Source organism: Bubalus bubalis, chromosome 14 (assembly GCF_019923935.1).
Source record: "Bubalus bubalis isolate 160015118507 breed Murrah chromosome 14, NDDB_SH_1, whole genome shotgun sequence".
Lineage (NCBI taxonomy): Eukaryota > Metazoa > Chordata > Mammalia > Artiodactyla > Bovidae > Bubalus > Bubalus bubalis.
The window spans coordinates 1,029,298-1,051,918 of record NC_059170.1 but is presented as its reverse complement, the minus strand read 5'-3'; positions in this window follow the sequence as shown (position 1 = coordinate 1,051,918).

Sequence of the window (22,621 nt, the reverse complement as noted above, 5' to 3'; positions counted from 1 at the left end):
ATGACTTAGAGACTAGACCACTATCACCAGCGTTTTTAAAGACAGAGAAGAAAGGGGGAAAACTGTTTTGTATGTTGCCTATAAATAATAAAATGCACACCAAATAAGTTTCTCCTTAAGTTAAAGGCACAATAACTTTTAGGAAAAGCTCTGAGTTGGTCCTGGTTCACCAGGATTGGATTCTTTCTTGAAATTCCTGAAATGGCCTGAGAGTAGTAGGGTGAAGCTTGAGTAAGAAGCTAGGCCCTGGGAAAACCCTGGGGACTAATTAGCACCACAGAGATTCTGAGAGCATCCCTGGGGTACCACTTCCTGCCTCCCAGAACTGACTGCACTCTCGGCCACGACCTATGTCTCTTCCTCTCCCTTCTGGTTCCCAAGTCTCCCAGAGGGAGCAGCGGCGGAAACACTGGCAAGCTCAAGGACTGCTCCAGTGATAATGAGCTCCACTCCTGGCAGGAGATGAGCACGCCCCCTCCAGATCTCTGCGGCAGCTGTCTCTCTGGGCTCGCAGTGTCAAGGCCAGAATTGTCCAGCCCAGCTTCCCAAGGACACAAGAGTCTCACTGGCCATATGGTTGCTGAACTTAGAGCTACCGATGCCGAGCCTACTGGCTTCAGTTTGTCTCTACCAGCCAGAATATTTTCCTCCTCTGCACGCTACCAACGCCATGTGAACAAATACAGCACGCTGAGAAAAATCTCTATTCTGGCATCAGAGAGACTTACGGTTGAGTCCTTGATGTGATCCTGGATTCATTTCCTAAGCATCTAATTTTTACTTTCGTTATCAGTAAAATGGGGAAAATAGGTGTGAGAGTTAAATTAGACCAGGCGTGGAAAGCTCCCAGAGCAGGTGCCTAGCAGACATTGAGTACCCGGAATTCATTCTTTCACTATTGTTGGGTGGTTGTTATCATTGCTACCACAAGGAGCTAATATGAGGCAAGAGAAAAATAAAAAGGAACACAAGCATTCCTATTTGTTGTTGTTCAGCCAGTAAGTCATTTCTGACTTTGCGACCCCATGTACTGTAGCCCGCCAGACTCCAATGGATTCTCCAGGCAAGAGTATTGGAGCGGGGTGCCATTTCCTTCTCCGGGGGATCTTCCCGACCCAGGGGTCAAATCTGAGTCTCTTGCTCTCCTGCTCGTTAGGTGGATTTTTCACCCGCTGCGCCACCTGGGAAGCCCAAGCATTCTGACAGGGCTTGGCCAGTAGCACGCTTCCTCGTGGAGAACGGCAGTGCAGGGGCACAGATGAAAAGGCCAAGGAGACACCAGTGCCAGGGCCACGGAAAGAAGCTGTGTCTGTGCCTCGTAGAAATGTGAGTGGTAACGTCCGCTGCTGTGATTCGGTGAGTCACGGGTAAAAGTGCCGTTGACAAGTGCAAATGGTGTGCTCAGCACCTGGAAGCGCGGGGTGTGAACTCGTTCTGCAGCTGCGTGCGGGCTCCTCAGGGCGAACGGAAGTGTGAATGAGACGGGAGCAGTGCTGGCAGGAGCCATGAGAGGCGAATTGCTTTCCTAGAGGCGCTATCTTCTGATCACCTGGCTGTGCTTGTCCACGTGGACAGCATCCTGATGCTTCCTGAGCGCCCCGGCTGCGGTGGCAGGGGCACTCAGTGACCCAGCGTCAGGGGCACCTGCGTCAGCCTGGCCATCTTTCCCAGACAGCGCCTACTTCATTCAGCCATGCAGGATTTGGATGCTTTGAATCATGAGAGATTTACCCAGACTCTGAAATGCTTGGGGCTGTCCATCAAAACAGACTTCATTATTATTATTATTATCTAATAATGACACAGCTCTGATTTTTTAAATATAATTTTATGTATTTACTTTGGGCCGTGCTGGGTCTTCATTACTTCATGGGCTTTTCTCTAGTTGCAGAGAGCAGGGGCTGCTCTCTAGCTGTGGCATGCAGCTTATCTGTGCGGTGACTCTTCTTGACGTCCAGCATGGGCTCTGTCTGTGCGGTGACTCTTCTTGACGTCCAGCACGGGCTCTGTCTGTGCAGTGACTCCTCTTGACGTCCAGCATGGGCTCTAGGGCACTTGGGCTTCAGCAGTGTGGTGCTCGGGCTTAGTTACTCCATAGCATGTGGGGTCTTCTCTGACCAGGGGTCAAACCCGTGTCCCCTGCAGGCTGGCTCTTTACCAATGAGCCACCAGGGAAGCCCTGTTTATAGTTTTTTAAAGAACTTCCATACAGGAAGCCAGTCCAGGGCTCTGTGATGACCGAGGTAGGTGAGATGCGGCTGGTGGGCAGGAGGAGGCCTAAGAGGGAGGCATTTCTGTGTGTGTGTTACTGGCACCGTTGTGTCCGATGCTTTGAGAGCCCATAGACCTCAGTCCACCAGGCTCCTCTGTCCGTGGGATTCTCCAGGCAAGAACACTGGGGTAGGTTGCCATTCTCTTCTCCAGGGGATCTTCCTGACTCAGAGACTGAACCCGGATCTCCTGCATTGCAGGCAGATTCTTTGCTCTCTGAGCCACCAGGGAAGCCCAACATATGTATACATATAGCTGATTTACTTCATTGTACATAGACACTAACACACCACGGTTGTTTTATATTCTAATTCAAAAAAACTCTTTATTAGTATATGGAAGGTTAAATAATAAGGAAAACAGGAGAATCCTTCTGGTCTTGACTCTCAAAATCGGTCGATGACTAGAATCCCACAGGTCCTTGAACAGTTTGTATGAATAAGAGTCTTGGCAAATGGTTCATTTTGTATGACTGTTGGAGGAGTGAGGGAAAAAGAGAGAGGGAAGGAAAAGACCTTCAGATTTTTCTTTTATAAATTTAACCATCCCTACCCCTGTTTTTGACAGCCTTTAGCAGCAGAACTCGTCACAATGATTGTTATCAAAGGTGGCTTTCCTTCTGCAATCACAGTACTGTGTCACCCGCGTCGCTGGACATCATTAAGCATTCGAGGTGGGTGGGGCTTGGCAATCAAGTAGCCTCTCCTTCACTTTACATGAAGAAGAAGGAGCCCAGGAAAATTAGGATTTGTAAAGACAGAGCCCTGTTGACAAATACTGTTCCTATCTCTATTGCAATATGATAATAGCACCTTAGTTTCCCTCTTAGGAAATATTCTTTCCAATTCTCAGCACATATGTTTCAGGTAAGGCTTACCGGAACATTCCTGGCCCTGCCAACAAATTCCAAAGGTCCAGCAATTGGCACAGAACCCAGGTCTGGCCCATTAGTGACTGGATTGGCTGTGTGCATTGACCCAGCAGTTTCTGGAACTGATTTAGATATTAGAAAACGTAAGTTCTTTCCCATCGGGTGGGGTGGCTGAGATGGTAGGGTACAGTCCTGGAACTGCCAGAGACTATTTGCTGACAAAACAGAATAATTCAGTAATGAAGCTAACAGGGCAGTCAGCAGAGAGGAAAAATGTAGAAAAACTCATTTCTTTTTAAAAAAATTTTAGCTGTGCCAGGTCTTCATTTCAGCACACGGACTTTTTCTGGCTGCAGCGAGTGGGGCTGCTCTGCAGTTGTGGTGTGCGGGCCTCTCACTGCGGTGGCTGCCCTTGCTGCAGAGCATGGGCTCTAAAGCCTGCAGGCTTCAGTTCTGTGGCATTCAGGCTCTAGAGACAGGCTCGGTAGTATGGCGCATAGGCAAAGTTGCCCCAAGGCATGTGGGATCTTTGTTCCCAGTTCAGTTCAATTCAGTTCAGTCACTCAGTCATGTACGACTCTTTGTGACCCCATGGACTGCAGCACACCAGGCCACCCTGTCCATTCCTTTGTTCCCAGACCAGGGATCAAACCCACGTCCCCTGCATTGGAAGGTGGATTCTTAACCACTGGACCACCAAGGAAGTCCCCAAAACTCATTTCTGATGATGTTATTGAGACCCTGGATCATAGACCTCTTGGTATTTTCAGTGGCGTTGACACAGTACTCTTTTTTGGTAATTTAAGCTACTTTGAATTATATTTCTCCATTTGTAAGTTAAAAAAAATTCCTGAGTGCATTAGAGCTACCTGGATAAAGAGTGTCTGATTCTGGAGCAGGGGTCTCTCTTTCTCATGAAGAATAAAAGGAAAGACAAAACACTGAGAAACACCAAAGGTCATTAATGCGTTTAACTATTTTAATTATGACTAAGAAACTCAATTTATAGACTCTTAAGCAAAGATATTCTTAAAAGACTTAGAAGCAATAGGGAAAACCAAAGAGCAGCCACATTATGCTTAATTTTAATCCCAAACCAAAAATGATCAGTTGTGTAAAATGTGAAAATGTGTCTTCTCTTTTCAACTTGGTCTCTGATCCGTGAATGTGGCCTTGAACATGTTCTTTGTCTTCTCTCATGTTCTGGATGTCTGTTTCTGCATGGCAAACCACCACCAAACAGTGGGTTTTAAAACAATAATAGTCATTTATTTTGCTCACAAATCTGGAAGTTGACCGAGTTCATGTAGGCTTGGAAAACCCCATGTAGTTGCAGTCAGATGTTGGTTGATTGGGTAATAAACTTTACTTGGTCTACTGATTCACGGATATTCCTCTTATCCAGAAATTGCCTCATAGGCACATCCAGAATAATGTTTGACCAGACATCTGGGTACCCCGTGACTCTGTCAAGTTGACACATTAAAATTAGCCATTCAGTTCAGTTCAGTTCAGTCACTCAGTCGTGTCTGACTCTTTGCGACCCCATGAACCACAGCACGCCAGGCCTCCCTGTCCATCACCAACTCCTGAAGTCCACCCAAGCTCATGTCCATCAAGTCGGTGATGCCATCCAGCCATCTCATCCTCTGTTGTCCCTTTCTCCTCCTGCCCCCAATCCCTCCCAGCATCAGGGTCTTTTCCAATGAGTCAGCTCTTCGCATGAGGTGGCCAAAGTATTGGAGTTTCAGCTTCAACATCAGTCCTTCCAATGAACACCCAGGACTGATCTCCTTTAGGATGGACTGGTTGGATCTCCTTGCAGTCCAAGGGACTCTCAAGAGTCTTCTCCAACACCACAGTTCAAAAGCATCAATTCTTCAGCACTCAGCTTTCTTCACAGTCCAACTCTCACATCCATACATGACCACTGGGAAAACCATAGCTTTGACTAGACAGACCTTTGTTGGCAGAGTAATGTCTCTGCTTTTCAATATGCTGTCTAGGTTGGTCATACCTGGAGTCAAATGCCATGGCAGACAGGAACTGTTTAGAATCATTCATGGTACTGGATTCAGTACTGTGGACTTAAGAGTTTCTAAAAGTCTGAATGGTTTGAACATCCAGACATCTGTCTAATGTTTCAGTGTTGCTTGCTCCAGGTGGCTCAGTGGTAAAGAATCTGCCCACCAGTGCAGGAAACACAGGGAACAGTTTCGTTCCCAGAGTGGAAGATCCCCTACAGTGAGAAATGGCAACCCACTCCAGTATTCTTGCCTGGAAAATTCCATGGACAGAGGAGCCTGGTGGGCTACAGTGCACGGGGTCAGAAAGATGGGACACGACTGAGCGTGTGCACATGTCCGTGTGCTCTTATAAAATGTTAGTGAGCATAGAAATACTGAATAGAATTGCATGTGTGTGTGTATACATGTTATAATGTGTATGTATGTAACACATGTATAGAGAGTCCTTAATGTACCACTGAGAATATTAACATTCTAAATCTATAAAATTTATAAAATGCATATACAATGATAGAGAGAATAGCATAATAAATCTTTTCATATACGTTACCCAGCTTTGATCATTATCAATATTTTTCAATGTGTTTTCTACCCACTGAACTTTAAATTTCTGCTCTATTACTTTAAATCAAATCCCAGATAACATGTCATTTTGTGCAGGAGCCTCCAGGATGCATCTCTAACTGAAAAGGGGACTTTGTCTTCCCTGCTTAGCTTCGATTCCCCCATCACATCTAACATTTAAAATAAACCCTTAATATCATCTAATATTGAAAGGGTTCTAAAAGTGATTTTGATCATACATGATTTTTATCTTATCTTCGCCAGTCATCTCGCCTAACACCCATATGAGTCTGAGATGATCAAAACCTAGTGAGGAGAATCAGGTGGCGTGGATGAAAGCACCTGATAGGAACACGTGAGCAGAGCGAGTGACACGTTCGGCTGCATGGCAGAGCCTGTGAACACTTGCTGCACTCAGAGAAACAGGAAGTCTGCGTGGGCCGTCACGGTGGCAAGACAGGTCCTCCGTCCCGTCGGCCTGCCCGTCACACTTGGAATTGCTCTGCTCCCTGTGCCCGGGACGGCCACAGTCACATCCACAACAGAATCCTAGAAAGTGACGGTCTCTTTCTCACCTCAAGAGTGATGGTGCTTTATAGATGAAACACGGTGCCTGCCAAAGACGATCGGATTTTTGCCTCTAATTGAGACAGCTTAATGACATAAGGGGCAGTGCACGGAACTTCTTAAAACTCTGGGCCGAGGCAGACCTGCTGTTGGGTGTCTGCCAGTCCACCGCACCTGCTGCATCTTCCCTGTAATATTTCAGAATGTTGGCGTAAGTGGCCCAGGAGCCCCCTGCAGAACCATGGTAATTGCTGAGCTGTGCCTAGACCAGCTGAGATAATGGAATGCCAAGAAGCAGGGAAAATGTCAACAGCTGGGGTTCATGCTACTAATTTTGTTTTCTTAAAAGTAAACTTTGTGGAATGACAAATCCCACTAAGAGCTGATCTGCAATTAGACAATCACCAGTTCTTTCACTGATCTTTGAACTCCTTGTTCAGTCACTGCATCCAGGGCAAACCTGTATCAGAGGCATAGACACTCTCCCCGTGCACCGGTGACGGGCGTCGTGCATGCCGTCCTCTCTGGGCAAGTCTGCCCTGAACGTTACATCCTTCTCGACACCGGGCTCCACGTAGAAAGCATTGAGCGCAGTTGGCACGTGATAGCAAATGCACTTCCTTTTTCTAGCTTGTTCTTAGTGCTCATTTTGTCTCTTTGGGGAGGGAAACGAACCACAGCGTGCTGACCACGTGGCATGGTTGCTGTTCAGTCGCTGTCACCTTCAACTCTGTGAAACCCGATGGACTTCAGCCCGCCAGGCTCCTCTGTCCACCGAGTTCCCCAGGAAAGAATACTGGAGTGGGCTGCCATTTCCATCTCCAGGGACCCTCCCAGAACCAGAGACCAAACCCACGTCTTCTGCACTGCAGGCCGATTCTTTACCCCTGAGCCACCAGGGAGCCCTGGTATCCCATGGTAAACAGACCAAAGATGTCACAGAGCTCTGAACGGGCAGAGACTGCACCAGCCTCATTCACCGCTGTGCTTTTAGAACCACGCCTGGGCTCAGGAATAAGAAGCTGTTCAAAAAAATATGCATTTAAAAATTCAATGAAATTGAACAAAAGAAGCATCACATGTGCTATTGGAATCAGATACCTAGGTTGATATGCCTACAAAATAAGAAGAGTAGCAGTGAGAATATAAAATAATTAATAGGCAGCTGATACTCAATGATTTCTGTATGCCAGGCATCATGCTGATGTGTTTCCACAGACAGTCTCTCACTGTTACTCACAGTCGCCTTCTGTGACAGATCCTGCTTTTGGCTGCATGTCTCCAATGGGGAAACTGAGGCTTCATGAAGTTAAACAAGTTGCCCAAAGAGCAGCTGTACCGCCCGAGTTTACTGTCTGCTTAACTCTCCCACCCACTGCGGCCTGCTGACACGTGTGCATGAAAAGTTTGGCCAGTTTTAGGTGATCATGATCATCTCTAGGCATCTTTGTGAAATTGATCTTACATGGCCATCTCTTCCTAAGTTTAGAATATTCAGTGTAATTTCACTCGTGGTGGTGGTGGTGGTAGTGGTTTAGTTTCTAATTCTTGTCTGACTCTTTTGTGACCCCATGGACTGCAGCCTGCCAAGGCCCTCTGTCTATGGGATTTCCAAGGCAAGAATGCTAGAGTGGGCTACCATGCCCTCCTCTAGAAGATCTTCCCAGCCCAGGGATCAAACCCACATCTTCATCTCCTGCATTGGCAGCTGGTTCTTTACCACTAGCCCCACCTGGGAAGCACATATATGGTACACACGTGTTTGTGTATGTGTGTGTCTATGTGTGTGTGTGTTAGTCACTGAGTCATGTCCAACTCTGCAGTTCCATGGACTGTAACCCACCAAGCTTCTCTGTCATGATTTTCCAGGCAAGAATACTAGAGGGGATAGCCATTCCCTTTTCCAGGGGATCTTCCTGACTCAGGGATAGAACCCAGGTCTCCTGCTTTGTAGGCAGATTCTTTATCATCTGAGCCACCAGGGAAGCCCAGATATATGTATGTATGTGTACATATATATATGTGTGTGTGTGTGTGTGTGTGTGTGTGTGTGTGAGTATAAAGAGAGAGTATACCAAGTAATACATATACTTCAAAAATAAAAATTAGGGATGTTTTTGCTTTGCCAGGACCTAGTTACAATTATAAAAGGAGAGGTTTTTTAATGTTCTCATTAATATATTTGAATTTATGAAACTAAGCATTATTAATTCTTCCATTACAAATACAGTAGCAGTCAACATAGCTACCCTATTTTTTCATTTGATTATCACTGAATGATGATGTAATGACCTATTCAGTTCAGTTCAGTTGCTCAGTTGTGTCCGACTCTTTGCGACCCCATGAATCGCAGCACGCCAGGCCTCCCTGTCCATCACAAACTCCTGGAGCTCACTCTGACTCATGTCCATCGAGTCAGTGATGCCATCCAGCCATCTCATCCTCTGTCATCCCCTTTTCTTCCTGCTCCCAATCCCTCCCAGCATCAGAGTCTTTTCCAATGAGTCAACTCTTCGCATGAGGTGGCCAAAGTACTGGTTTCAGCTTTAGCATCATTCCTTCCAAAGAAATCCCAGGGCTGATCTCCTTCAGAATGGACTGGTTGGATCTCCTTGTGTTAACTTTTGTCTGCCTGCGTATCAGTCTATCTACCTACCTTGCCTTTGGTGAGAAAACATGCCAACTCCTTTCTATACAGTCATATGTGAGTGGTTACCTTGGAGAGACAGATACCATGCAGTCTCTTTTAATTATTCATACCAAACACGTGTAAGGGCTTTCCACGTGGCACTAGTGGGAAAGAATGTGCCTGCCAATGTGGGAGATTTCAGAGAGGGAGGTTCAATCCCTGGGTCAGAAAGATCCGCTGGAGGAGGGCATGGCAACCCGCTCCTGTATTCTCACCTGGAGATTCCCATGGACACAGGAGCCTGGAGGGTTATAATTCATGGGGTCAAAGAATTGGATACAACTGAAGGGACTTAGCACGCATGTACACAATACATAAAATTTTTGCCTAAGGAACATGTTTTATAAGACTTTGAGTCTATTAAAAATTATCTTTGCCATTGTAACTATGGTATAAGGGTCTTAAAGACCTCATGGATGGAAAGGAGTTAATACCTAAATGATGCTCCCCCCAACCAGATTGGGCCAGGGTGGTTTTGACCAAGCTCCAGTGATGGAGGAAAATACTGCTATTGCTCAGATAAACTTGTCCTGAGGAATTGCAGACGTGCTTTGTGTAGACTGAACAGTGATCCCTCAGTGATGTCCATGTTCTAAACTACTGGTGAATTTTACCTTACTTGGCAAAAAGGACTTCACAGAGATAATTAAGAATCCTGAGCTGAGATTATCCTGGATTTTGCATGTAGGACAAATGGAACCCCCAGGAGCTTTATAACAGAGAAGCAGGAACGTTCAAGTTAAGAAAAAAAAGGAGAGAGAGGGAGGGGATGTGATGATGGAAGGAGAGATGGGATTTACATGGCCAAAAATGCAAGCAGCGTCAGAAACAAGCAGCGTCAGATACTGGAACCAGTGTTGGTTAAATTTATGTAAATTATACCAAGTCCTAATAACTGCCAAGGCAGGAGACATAAGAGATGTGGGTTCAGTCCCCGGGTCAGGAAGATCCCCTGGAGGAGGGCATGGCAACCCAGTCCAGCATTCTTGCCTGGAGAATTCCATGGACAGAGTTGCCTGACAGACTATGGTCCATGGGGTCGCAAAGAGCCGGAGGCGACTGAAGCGGCTTAGCACACAGCCACAGTTTGCGTCCAGTTTCTGGCTGTTGTGAGTAAAGCTTCTGTAGACGTTCATATTCGGCTTTGTGTGAACATGGTTTTTTATTCCTCTGGGGTGAACGGCAGAGGCGCCCTTGCTAGTCCATGTGGTAGCTGCATGTTCGGTGTCTTAAGCAACCTCTTTATCACTTTCCAGACTGGCTGTACAATTTTCTCTCCACCAGCAGTAAATGGGTGATCCAGTCTTTTTCATTATTTCTTGGTTACTATTTTTGTTGAGCTTCCCAGGTGGCTCAGATAGTAAAGAATCTGCCTGCAATGCAGGAGACCCGGGTTTGATCTGTGGGTTGGGAACATCCCCTGGAGAAGGAATGGCAACCCAGTCCAGTATTCTTGCCTGGAGAATTCCATGGACAATGGACCCTGGTGGGCTACAGTCCATGGGGTTGAAAAGAATTGGACACGACTGAGCAGCTAATGCATATTTTTATTTTAGTCATTCTTATAGAAATGTTGTGATACCTCATTGTGGTTTCAGTTTGCATCTCTCTGACAGGTAATGTATTGAACGTCTTTTCAAGTGTTTGTTATCTGTATAGCATCCATCGTGAGCTTCTCTTTTGGTATCTTTTCCTTATATTCTTTTTGGACCTTTGAGTGGTTTCTTTCTTTTTTTTTGCTATTTTGTTTTGCAAGCTCTTTTTATATATCTACTGCAATTGTTTTCCCCTATAGGGAATTTTTTTTTCTTTTATTGCTTTCAAGATTTTTTTTCCTTTGAAGTTTTTCAAAGTTTAGCTATGATGTGTTTTCATATGAAGTTCTTTTCATTTTTCCTGTCTAGGTTTTGTTCAGTTTCTTGAATCTCTAGGTTAATCTCTTTTGCCAAACTTGGGCAAAAGATGCTTATTTCTTTGAGTTCTTTTTCAGCCCTACCCTTTTTCTCTTCTTCTCTCTTATGACACAAATTTAATGTCTTTTGTATAGACTCAGTCCCTGGTGTATAGAGCAGTCCCTGGTGCTCTATTTTTTTTTTTTTTCCATATATGTTCTCTCCTTTGTTCAGGCTGGGTCATTTCTATTGTTCTGTCTATTGAGTTTTATAAAGTGGTTATTGTATTTTTCCATTAAAATTTTTCCACTGGGTTTTCTTTATATTTTCTTTCCTGGAACTTTCTCATTTTTATTTGTTTCACTCATGTTTATAATTGTCTTTGAAGCATTTTTATGATGGCTACTTTAAAATCTTTTTCAGAAAATTTAATTCAAACATCACTATCATTTTGGTGTTGGCATCTATTGATTACCTTTTATTTTTCATTCAACTTGGGCTCTTCCTGGCTCTGGTATGATGGTATGATGAGGGATTTTTAATGGAAAGTTGGACATTTTGTGTATTGTTTTTTAAGACTCTGAATCTTAAACTGTCTGTTTTATCTGGAACTCCTAACCCTCTTCTCCCAGGGGAAGGGAGTGGTGACCTTACTGCCATTTGGGGTAGAAATCCCAGGTTGTTCCCAGCGGAGTTGGAAGTCCACACTCTCCACATGGTCTCCATTGACACTGCAGAGTGGGACCTTGCCACCTGGTGGGAATGAAAGTCCTTGCCTTCTCTGACCCCATCCCAGTGGGGAGGTTAGGGTGACTTATTCCAGCATGCCAAAGGTAGGAAACCCACTCCAGAGGCAGCATTTGCTGCTAGGGGTAGCAGTGAGGCCCTTCTCTCTCCTGTACTGTTTGGATACAGCAACACTCTTGCTAGTTGAAAGTTTCCCGTCTTTCTGCTGCTGCTGCTGCTGCGAAGTCGCTTCAGTCGTGTCCGACTCTGTGCGACCCCATAGACAGCAGCCCACCAGGCTCCCCCGTCTCTGGGATTCTCCAGGCAAGAACACTGGAGTGGGTTGCCATTTCCTTCTCCAATGCATGATCCTGTCTCTGCAGGCTGCCCTTATTCTTGACTTTGGATGGAGACATCTGGCTTCTGTGCCTGTGGAATTTCTAGGTTGCTGGCTCTTCAACTCCACATCTGGGAAATAAGAGGCAGAAAGAAAACCCAGAGAACTCATGACCACGTTGTTCCTTGGGTCCCAGTGTTCACAGCTGCTCTGCTTTCTTTTCTCCACCTTTCAGAATCTTCTGTTTGTTTTATAGATAGCATCTTGGGTTTCTAGGGAAAGATACGTCTAACACCATCATTCTGGACATTCTGGAAGTAGAAATTCCAGACTCGCTCTGCAACGTAATACTGGAAGTGGCATTCCATCACCTCACTCTGCTCCGTTACTCAGAAGAAAGTCACAGTCAAACAGCACACAGCGAAGGCATTGTTTTGCACATTTACACAAGGGCGTGAAGTTGAGGATGTGAAGGTTACCTAATGCAACCATAGGCTCATGCATGTTCACCTGAGCAGACACTGCCCATCAGTTTTGCTAAAGTTCACGCTAGTTTTCATTTCTCATTGGCAATATGGAAGAGTTTCAATTGATTCATATTGTTGCCATTACTTGACTTTTAAAATCTTTTGAAGAACATAGCTATGTTGACAAATATAGTTGATTCTTGTTATTATTTTAATTTGCATTTCCCTGATATGTTATAAAGTTTAACACCTCTTTATGTTTTTTCCATTTATCTTTTTCCTCGTTTGTGAACTTACTATTGAAGACTTTTGCGTACATTCTGGTAGACTGTTTGCATATTCATGCGTAACTGAAAGTGAGATCTTACTGCTCAGCTCTCAAAAAGCCAATAAAGAGGCCAGGTTGGTGGGAACGAAAGCTTGCTTTGTTTTGGATGCTGGCAGCTGGTGCAGGGTGGGCGGATGCCCGTCCACAGGCCGACTCCCCTCACTGACAACCCGTGGGCGGGAGCTTCTATAGGCTGGGGGAAGGGGCTGCATTCAGAAACAGAAGAGTCGGCTCTGACAGTCATCTTGAAATGGGTCATCGGTAGCCTGACCAGCATCATCGTGATTGTTTTACGTACAGTTAGTCTTTAGTTCCAGTATCAGATTGCTCCAATTTCTTTAAGGCCAGTTCTCAGAATTGTGGCAGCTTATATCATGACTACAGTCTGATCTTCATGTAATTACTGTCTTCCATCTGGTGGGGGTTTTGGTATCAATATGATAGCCAACAGGATGAGGCTCAGAATATTATCTATAGCTCTCAGTTCAGTTCAGTTCAGTTGCTCAGTTGTGTCCTACTTTTTGCAACCCCGTGGACTGCAGCACACCAGGCCTCCCTGTCCATCATGAACTCCCGGAGGTTACTCAAACTCATGTCCATTGAGTCGGTGATGCCATCCAGCCATCTCATCCTCTGTCATCCCCTTCTCCTCCTGCCCCCAATCCCTCCCAGCATCGGTCTTTTATAATGAGTCAGTTCTTTCCATCAGGTGGCCAAAGTATTGGAACTTCAGCTTCAGTGTCAGTCTTTTCAATGAATATTCAGAATTGATTTCCTTTAGGATTGACTGGTTTGATCTCCTTGCAGTCGAAGGGACTCTCAAGAGTCTTCTCTAAAACCACAGTTCAAAAGCATCAATTCTTCAGAGCTTAGCTTTCTTTATGGTCCAACTCTCACATCCATACATGACCATTGGAAAAACCATAGCTCTGACTAGACAAACCTTTGTCAGCAAAGTAATATCTCTGCTTTTTAATATGCTGTTTAGGTTGGTCATAACTTTTCTTCCAAGGAGCAAGCGTCTTTTAATTTTATGGCTGTAGTTACCATCTGCAATGATTTTGGAGCCCCAAAAATAAAGTCTCTCACTGTTTCTACTGTTTCCCCATCTATTTGCTATCAAGTGATGGGACCAGATGCCATGATCTTAGTTTTCTGAATGTTGAGTTTTAAGCCAGACTTTTCACTTCTCTCTTTCACTTTCATCAAGAGGCTCTTTAGTTCCTCTTCACTTTCTGCCTTAAGGGTGGTGTCATCTGCCTATCTGAGATTATTGATATTTCTCCCAACAATCTTGATTCCAGCTTGCACTTCTTCCAGCCTGGCATTTCTCATGATGTACTCTGCATATAAGTTAAATAAGCAGGGTGACAATATACAGCCTTGATATACTCCTTCCCCAATTTGGAACCAATCTGTTGTTCCATGTTTGGTTCTAACTATTGCTTCTTGATCTGCATACAGATTTCTCAGGAGGCAGGTCAGGTGGTCTAGTATTCTCATCTCTTTAAGAATTGTGTTTGTTGTGATCCACAGTGTCCAAGGCTTTGGTGTAGTCAATAAAGGAGAAATGGATGTTTTTCTGGAATTCTCTTCCCTTTTCTATGATCCAACGGATGTTGGTAATTTGATCTCTGGTTCCTGTGCCTTTTCTAAATCCAGCTCGAACATCTGGAAGTTCACAGTTCACATACTGTTGAAGCCTGGCTTGGAGAATTTTGAGCATTACTTTGCTAGTGTGAGATGAGCACAATTGTGTGGTAGTTTGAACATTCTTTGGCCTTGCCCTTCTTTGGGATTGGAATGAAAACTGACCTTTTCCAGTTTTCCAAATTTGCTGGCTCTCAAGAAGGTCTCAAGAAGCTCTACAGCTTTGAAGAAGGAACTAAAGATCCTTGACTATGCTTAATGGCTGGGCTTTCCTGGTGGTTCAGTGGTAAAGGATCCACCTGCCGATGTAGGAGATGTGGGTTCAATCCCTGGGTCTGGAAGAACCCCTGGAGAAGGAAATGGCAGCCCACTCCAGTATTCTTGCCTGGGAAATCTGGTGCCTTGTGGGCTATAGTTCATGGGGTCACAAAAGAGTTGAACACAACTTAGTGACTAAACAGCAACCATGGTTAATGACTACATTGTTATTTAGCTTTGTTGGGTTGTTTCCCTTTGTTTCTATACCCACACAATCACTCCTAAAATGATTTTTTGCAGTTTTCAAACCTGGGTAAATATAGCTCATTCTTCAGAATCAGGTATTTGCATTTCTTCCCCAGGAAACCTTCACTTATTCTTCAGGTGACATAAGCTCAATGTGTACTAGCATGTCACCCATTCTTTGATTGTCTATTCATGTCTGTAACTTGAGCTCCTTGAAGCCAAACCCTCACTTTATTTAGTTATGTCTTCTGTATTCAGCAGGGTGCTGGACACAAATGAGATCTCAGAATGCTTAGGGAAAGACTGATAGATTAATTCATGGGTTCTCAACTGGTAGAGATTTTTACCTCACACGGGACATTTGTCAACATCAAAAAGCCTCTTGATGAAGGTGAAAGAGAAGGGTGAAAAAGTTGGCTTAAAGCTCAACATTCAGAAAATGAAGATCATGGCATCCGGTCCCATCACTTCATGGGAAATAGATGGGGAAACAGTGGAAATAGTGTCAGACTTTATTTTTTGGGGCTCCAAAATCACTGCAGATGGTGACTTCAGCCATGAAATTAAAAGATGCTTACTCCTTGGAAGGAAAGTTATGACCAACCTAGACAGCATGTTAAAAAGCAGAGACATTACTTTGCCAACAAAGGTTTGTCTAGTCAAGGCTATGGTTTTTCCTGTGGTCATGTATGGGTGTGAGAGTTGGACTGTGAAGAAGGCTGAGCACCGAAGAATTCATGCTTTTAAACTGTGGTGTTGGAGAAGACTCTTGAGCATCCCTTGGACTGCAAGGAGATCCAACCAGTGGATTCTGAAGGAGATCAGCCCTGGGATTTCTTTGGAAGGAATGATGCTGAAGCTGAAACTCCAGTACTTTGGCCACCTCATGTGAAGAGTCGACTCATTGGAAAAGACTCTGATGCTGGGAGGGATTGGGGGCAGGAGGAGAAGGGGACGACAGAGGATGAGATGGCTGGATGGCATCACTGACTCCATGGACATGAGTCAGAGTGAGCTCCAGGAGTTTGTGATGGACAGGGAGGCCTGGTGTGCTGCGATTCATGGGGTGGCAAACAGTCGGACACGACTGAGCAACTGAACTGAACTGAAGGCCTTTTGGTTGTCAGAATTGGCATCTAGTAGATAGAGGCCAGTGATGTTGGTATCAGATCAGATCAGATAAGTTGCTCAGTCGTGTCTGACTCTTTGCAACCCCATGAATTGCAGCACGCCAGGCCTCCCTGTCCATCACCAATCCCAGAGTTCACTGAGACTCACGTCCATCGAGTCAGTGATGCCATCCAGCCATCTCATCCTCTGTCGTCCCCTTCTCCTCCTGCCCCCAATCCCTCCCAGCATCAGAGTCTTTTCCAATGAGTCAACTCTTCACATGAGGTGGCCAAAGTACTGGATTTTCAGTTTTAGCATCATTCCTCCCAAAGAAATCCCAGGGCTGATCTCCTTCAGAATGGACTGGATGGATCTCCTTGCAGTCCAAGGGACTCTCAAGAGTCTTCTCCAACACCACAGTTTAAAAGCATGAATTCTTCGGTGCTCAGCCTTCTTCACAGTCCAACTCTCACATCCATACATGACCACAGGAAAAACCATAGCCTTAACTAGATGAACCTTTGTTGGCAAAGTAATATCTCTGCTTTTCAATATTCTGTCTAGGTTGGTCATAACTTTCCTACCAAGGAGTAAGTGTCTTTTAATTTCATGGCTGCAGTCACCTCTGCAGTGATTTTGGAGCCCAGAAAAATAAAGTCTGACACTGTTTCCACTGTTTCCCCATCTATTTCCCATGAGGTGATGGGACCGGATGCCATGATCTTCATTTTCTGAATATTGAGCTTTAAGCCAACTTTTTCACTCTCCACTTTCACTTTCATCAAGAGGCTTTTTAGTTCCTCTTCACTTTCTGCCACAAGGGTGGTGTCGTCTGCATATCTGAGGTCCTTGATATTTCTCCCGGCAATCTTGATTCCAGCTTGTGCTTCATCCAGCCCAGCATTTCTCATGATGTACTCTGCATATAAGTTAAATAAACAGGGTGACAATATACAGCCTTGACGAACTCCTTTTCCTATTTGGAACCAGTCTGTTGTTCCATGTCCAGTTCTAACTGTTGCTTCCTGACCTTCATACAGATTTCTCAAGAGGCAGATCAGGTGGTCTGGTATTCCCATCTCTTTCAGAATTTCCCACAGTTTATTGTGATCCACACAGTCAAAGGCTTTGGCATAGTCAAGAAAGCAGAAATAGATGTTTTTCTGGAACTCTCTTACTTTTTCCATGATCCAGTGGATATTGGCAATTTGATCTCTGGTTCCTCTGCCTTTTCTAAAACCAGCTTGCACATCAGGAAGTTCACAGTTCACATATTGCTGAAGCCTGGCTTGGAGAATTTTGAGCATGACTTTACTAGCGTGTGAGATGAGTGCAATTGTGCGGTAGTTTGAGCATTCTTTGGCATTGCCTTTCTTTGGGATTGGAATGAAAATGGACCTTTTCCAGTCTTGTGGCCACTGCTGAGTTTTCCAAATTTGCTGGCATATTGCGTGCAGCACTTTCACAGCATCATCTTTCAGGATTTGGAATAGCTCAACTGGAATTCCATCACCTCCACTAGCTTTGTTCGTAGTGATGCTTTCTAAGGCGCACTTGACTTCACATTCCAGGATGTCTGGCTCTAGGTCAGTGATCACACCATCGTGATTATCTGGGTCATGAAAATCTTTTTTGTACAGTTCTTCTGTGTATTCTTGCCATCTCTTAATATCTTCTGCTTCTGTTAGGTCCATACCATTTCTGTCCTTTATCGAGCCCATCTTTGCATGAAATGTTCCTTTGATGTTGCTATAATGTGCAGGAAAAGTCACCAAAACAAAATATTGATAGTGTGGAGGCTGAGAAACCTTGGGCTAACTGAATGAATGGTGAATGAATGAATTTTTCCTTTACTTCAATAATAAATCTAATGCTTTTATATGCCACAGGAAAAATGTGAAATGTATCTTTAATACACAGAATTCAAGAATGTCATTTGTCATTTGTCTCATTCTTTTTGTTCCTAAAGTTTTCATTTTAAGGAAAAAAAGCCCTAAGAGTAATTATATAATTTAGGAATTTTGGAATATTCAGCATCATAAATGTCTTCATGTCATTTAAAGTAACTTGAAGCATAAAGAGGGCTTCCCTGGTGGCTCAGATGGTAAAGAGCCTACATGTGGGAGACGTGGGTTCAATCCCTGGGTTAGAAGATCCCTGGAGGAGGGATGACACCCCACCCCAGTATTCTTGCCTGGAGAATGACATGGATAGAGGAGCCTTGTGGGCTACAGTGCATCGGGTCCCAAAGAGCCAGGCATGACGGAGTGACTAAGCACAGCACACAGCACAGAAGCATAAAGACAGTGGCAGTGCTCGCAGAAACCTTCTTTTATCCACGTTACCTCATGTGTTAGAACCAAGGACGTCAGTATTGGTTGAACACAGCCATTGTGCCTTATTTTAACAGATGTCACAGGTAATGCTGCGTATATTCATTTTCTACAGCCTGATTCAAAATTGAACTCTAACCAGTTACTCATGAAAAGAAACGTGTCCTACACGTAGACCTTGTATTAAATCTGTTGTATTGGCCATGCAGTTTTAGAGAGTCTCTGTAGTTTGGCTGGTGTCCATTCATTTGCACTCACTGTATAGATTGCTGTTGTTCAGTCACTAAGTTGTGTCCCGCATTTTGCAACCCTGTGGACTGCAGCCCTCCAGGCTCTCAGTAGATACTCCTTGGCGGTTGTGCTTCTAGAGGTTTTAGTATCTCATGTCAGCTGTTAAGCACTTGTTGACTTGAAATAAATAGTTATTTCTTCAGCAAACATGCATTTATTTGGAACCAGCAGAGAATGCTATTTTAGGGTCTGCAGCCATGAAGAGGCACATGCAAGGTCCCTCTAGGCAAGGGAAGGAGAGGGCCTTTATAGCGAGCTTGGGAAGCTGGGAGGGTACAGTGAACAGAGCCAAAGCTTCCCGTGGGCTGTGTCTGTGCCAGGAAGGGAGCGGAGGGGCCTTTATCTTCCTGCTGGGCTCTGCTCTTGTCATTGCTCATGGTCCTCTGGTCTCCAACTCTGTTTAATTGAGGTTTCTGTTTATTAACTTTTTTACAGGAGGCAAAGGGAAAGTCTTGAATTAGTGAAAAAGCAGCGCCTCCTAACAAAGTTTTCTGGTTAAAATGGCAACTACAGAAAGAAATTTTGACACAAAGTGCATCTAATATACTTAAAATTAGCTGCCAAATCCACAGTGTATTATGGAGTAAATTAGAGTTCAGTGCTTGCCTATGTTCATGTTGTTATTAATCACCCACTAGTATTTCCACAACTGTTTCTGTTTTAAAACTAATTGAATTTTTTAACACATTCTTGGAATACAAATCAGTTTCTATTCAAAGAACATGAAAAAAGGACAACACCTAAAAACTGAAGAGATTTTACTTAGAGATGGTGATAAAATACATTCCAATTTTGTAACCAAGAAGAAAAATCACGTGGATATGCTAGGACAGCAGCCATGGTGTGTGTGTGCGCGTCTGTGTGTGTGTGCGTGTGTGTTTGTATTTTCTGAACTGATAGAAAAAGACAAAAGGAAGGAGGGAAGGATGAATATAAGTAAAATATATATGTGTATATACGAATAAATATTCTGGAGAACACACACATCCTATAAGCATATATGCATAAGTAATTTATTCTCTTGATCATTATACTAATATATGCTCATTGTCAAAAATTTAAAGCCACAAAACAATATAATACAAAATAGCAAATGGAACATGACAGTAATCTAACTCCTCAGCAAAACCATAGTTGGCCATTGTACTTCCTTAGTATTTATTCTGTGCAACTATTTCTGCAATAAAGAATATACATGCATTTGTATATTTATTTTGTATCATATGAAATATTCTCTACACACAATTTATTACCCTTCCTTTTTCACATAGTATATTATGAATAATTTGTTCATTCAGTAAATTTTCTTTTAACATAATTTTTAATTTATACTTAATGTTAAGTACTATGAGCCTGTTACATTACAATGCTTTCACTGGAAATTAAACAGGTTTCTTTTTTCACTTTTTATCATTGCAATCAGCAATTACAATTATACATAACTTTTCTTTACAGGTAAATTTATTTTGAAATTGAGGTCATACTACATTTTATTATCCTTATTTTTATGTGAATTCATTACATTATATGCATTATAACAATTCATAAAACAATTTAACAATTAATGACTGCGTAATATTTCATGTGGACTGGGAAGGAAGCGCAGCACAGAGGAGCTACCCCATACCCAAGGTGAGGGGCGGAAAACGAGAGCACCAGGCTGCAACAGCGCAGGAGCGGCCGAGAGGAACTACCCCACGTCCGAGGTCGGGGTGGCGGCTGAAGGAGCTACCCACATCCGAAGTTGGGGGTGGGGGCAGAGAGGAGCAACCCCACATCCAAGGAACAGTGGCTGCACGGGCACAGGAGGATGGGAGGAGCTACTCCACGTTCAAGGTCAGGAGGGGCGACTTGTCCAAGGTAAGGAGCAGCGGCTGCGCTTTGCTGGAGCACCCGTGAAGGGATACCACACGTCTAAGGTAAGAGAAACCCAAGTAAGATGGTAGGTATTGCGAGGGGGCATCAGAGGGCAGACACACTGAACCCATAATCACAGAAAACTAGCCAATCTGATCACACGGACCACAGCCTTGTCTAACTCAGTGAAACTGAGCCATGCCGTGAGGGGCCACCCAAGATGGATGTGTCATGGTGGAGAGGTCTGACAGAATGTGGTCCACTGGAGAAGGGAATGGCAAACTACTTCAGTATTCTTGCCTTGAGAACCCCATGAACAGTATGAAAAGGCAAAATGATAGGATACTGAAAGAGGAACTCCCCAGGTCAGTAGGTGCCCAATATGCTACTGGAGATCAGTGGAGAAATAACTCCAGAAAGAATGAAGGGATGGAGCCAAAGTAAAAACAACACCCAGTTGTGGATGTGACTGGTGATAGAAGCAAGGTCTGATGCTGTAAAGAGCAATATTGCATAGGAACCTGGAATGTTAGGTTCATGAATCAAGGCAAATTGAAGGTAGTCAAACAGGAGATGGTAAGAGTGAACACCTACATTCTAGGAATCAGCGAACTAAAATGGACTGGAATGGGTGAATTTAACTCAGATGACCATTATATCTACTACTGCAGGCAGGAATCCCTTAGAAGAAATGGAGTAGCCATCATGGTCAACAAAAGAGTCTGAAATGCAGTACTTGGATGCAATCTCAAAAACGACAGAATGATCTCTGTTTGTTTCCAAGGCAAACCATTCTATATCACAGTAATCCAAGCCTATGCCCCAAGCAGTAATGCTGAAGAAGCTGAAATTGAATGGCTCTATGAAGACCTACTTTGCAAACAAAGGTTCATCTAGTCAAGGCTATGGTTTTTCCTGTGGTCATGTATGGATGTGAGAGTCGGACTGTGAAGAAGGCTGAGCACCGGAGAATTGATGCTTTTGAAGTGTGGTGTTGGAGAAGACTCTTGAGCATCCCTTGGACTGCAAGGAGATCCAACCAGTCCATTCTGAAGGAGATCAGCCCTGGGATTTCTTTGGAAGGAATGATGCTAAAACTGAAACTCCAGTACTTTGGCCACCTCATGTGAAGAGTTGACTCATTGGAAAAGACTGTGATGCTGAGAGGGATTGGGGGCAGGAGGAGAAGGGGACGACAGAGGATGAGATGGGTGGATGGTATCACTGACTCGATGGACGTGAGTCTGAGTGAACTCCGGGAGTTGGTGATGGACAGGAAGGCCTGGCGTGCTGCGATTCATGGGGTCACAAAGAGTCGGACATGACTGAGCGACTGATCTGATCTGATGAAGACCTACAAGACCTTTTAGAACTAATACCCAAAAAAGATGTCCTTTTCCTTATACGGGACTGGAATGCAAAAGTAGGAAGTCAGGAAATACCTGGAGTAACAGGCAAATTTGGCCTTGGAGTATGGAAGGAAGTAGGGCAAAGGCTATTAGAGTTTTGCCAAGAGAACGTATTGGTCATAGCAAACACCCTGTTCCAACAACACAAGAGAAGACTCTACACATGGATATCAACAGATGGTCAACATTGAAATCAGATTGATTATATTCTTTCCAGCCAAAGATGGAGAAGCTCTGTACAGTCAGCAAAAACAAGATGGGGAGCTGACTGTGGCTCAGACCATGAACTCCTTATTGCCAAATTCAGACTTAAATTGAAGAAAACAGGGAAAACCACTAGACCATTCAGGTATTACCTAAATCAAATCCCTTATGATTATACAGTGGAAGTGAGAAATAGAGTGCCTGATGAACTATGCACGGGGGTTCGTGACATTGTACAGGAGACAGGGATCAAGACCATCCCCATGGAAAAGAAATGCAAAAAAGCAAAATGGCTGTCTGGGGAGGCCTGACAAATAGCTGTGAAAAGAAGAGAAGTGAAAAGCAAAGGAGAAAAAGAAAGATGTAACCATCTGAATGCAGAGTTCCAAAGAGTAGCAAGGAGAGATAAGAAAGCCTTCCTCAGCGATCAATGCAAAGAAATAGAGGAAAACAACAGAATGGGAAAGACTAGAGATCTCTTCAAGAAAATTAGAGTTACCAAGGGAACATTTCATGCCAAGATG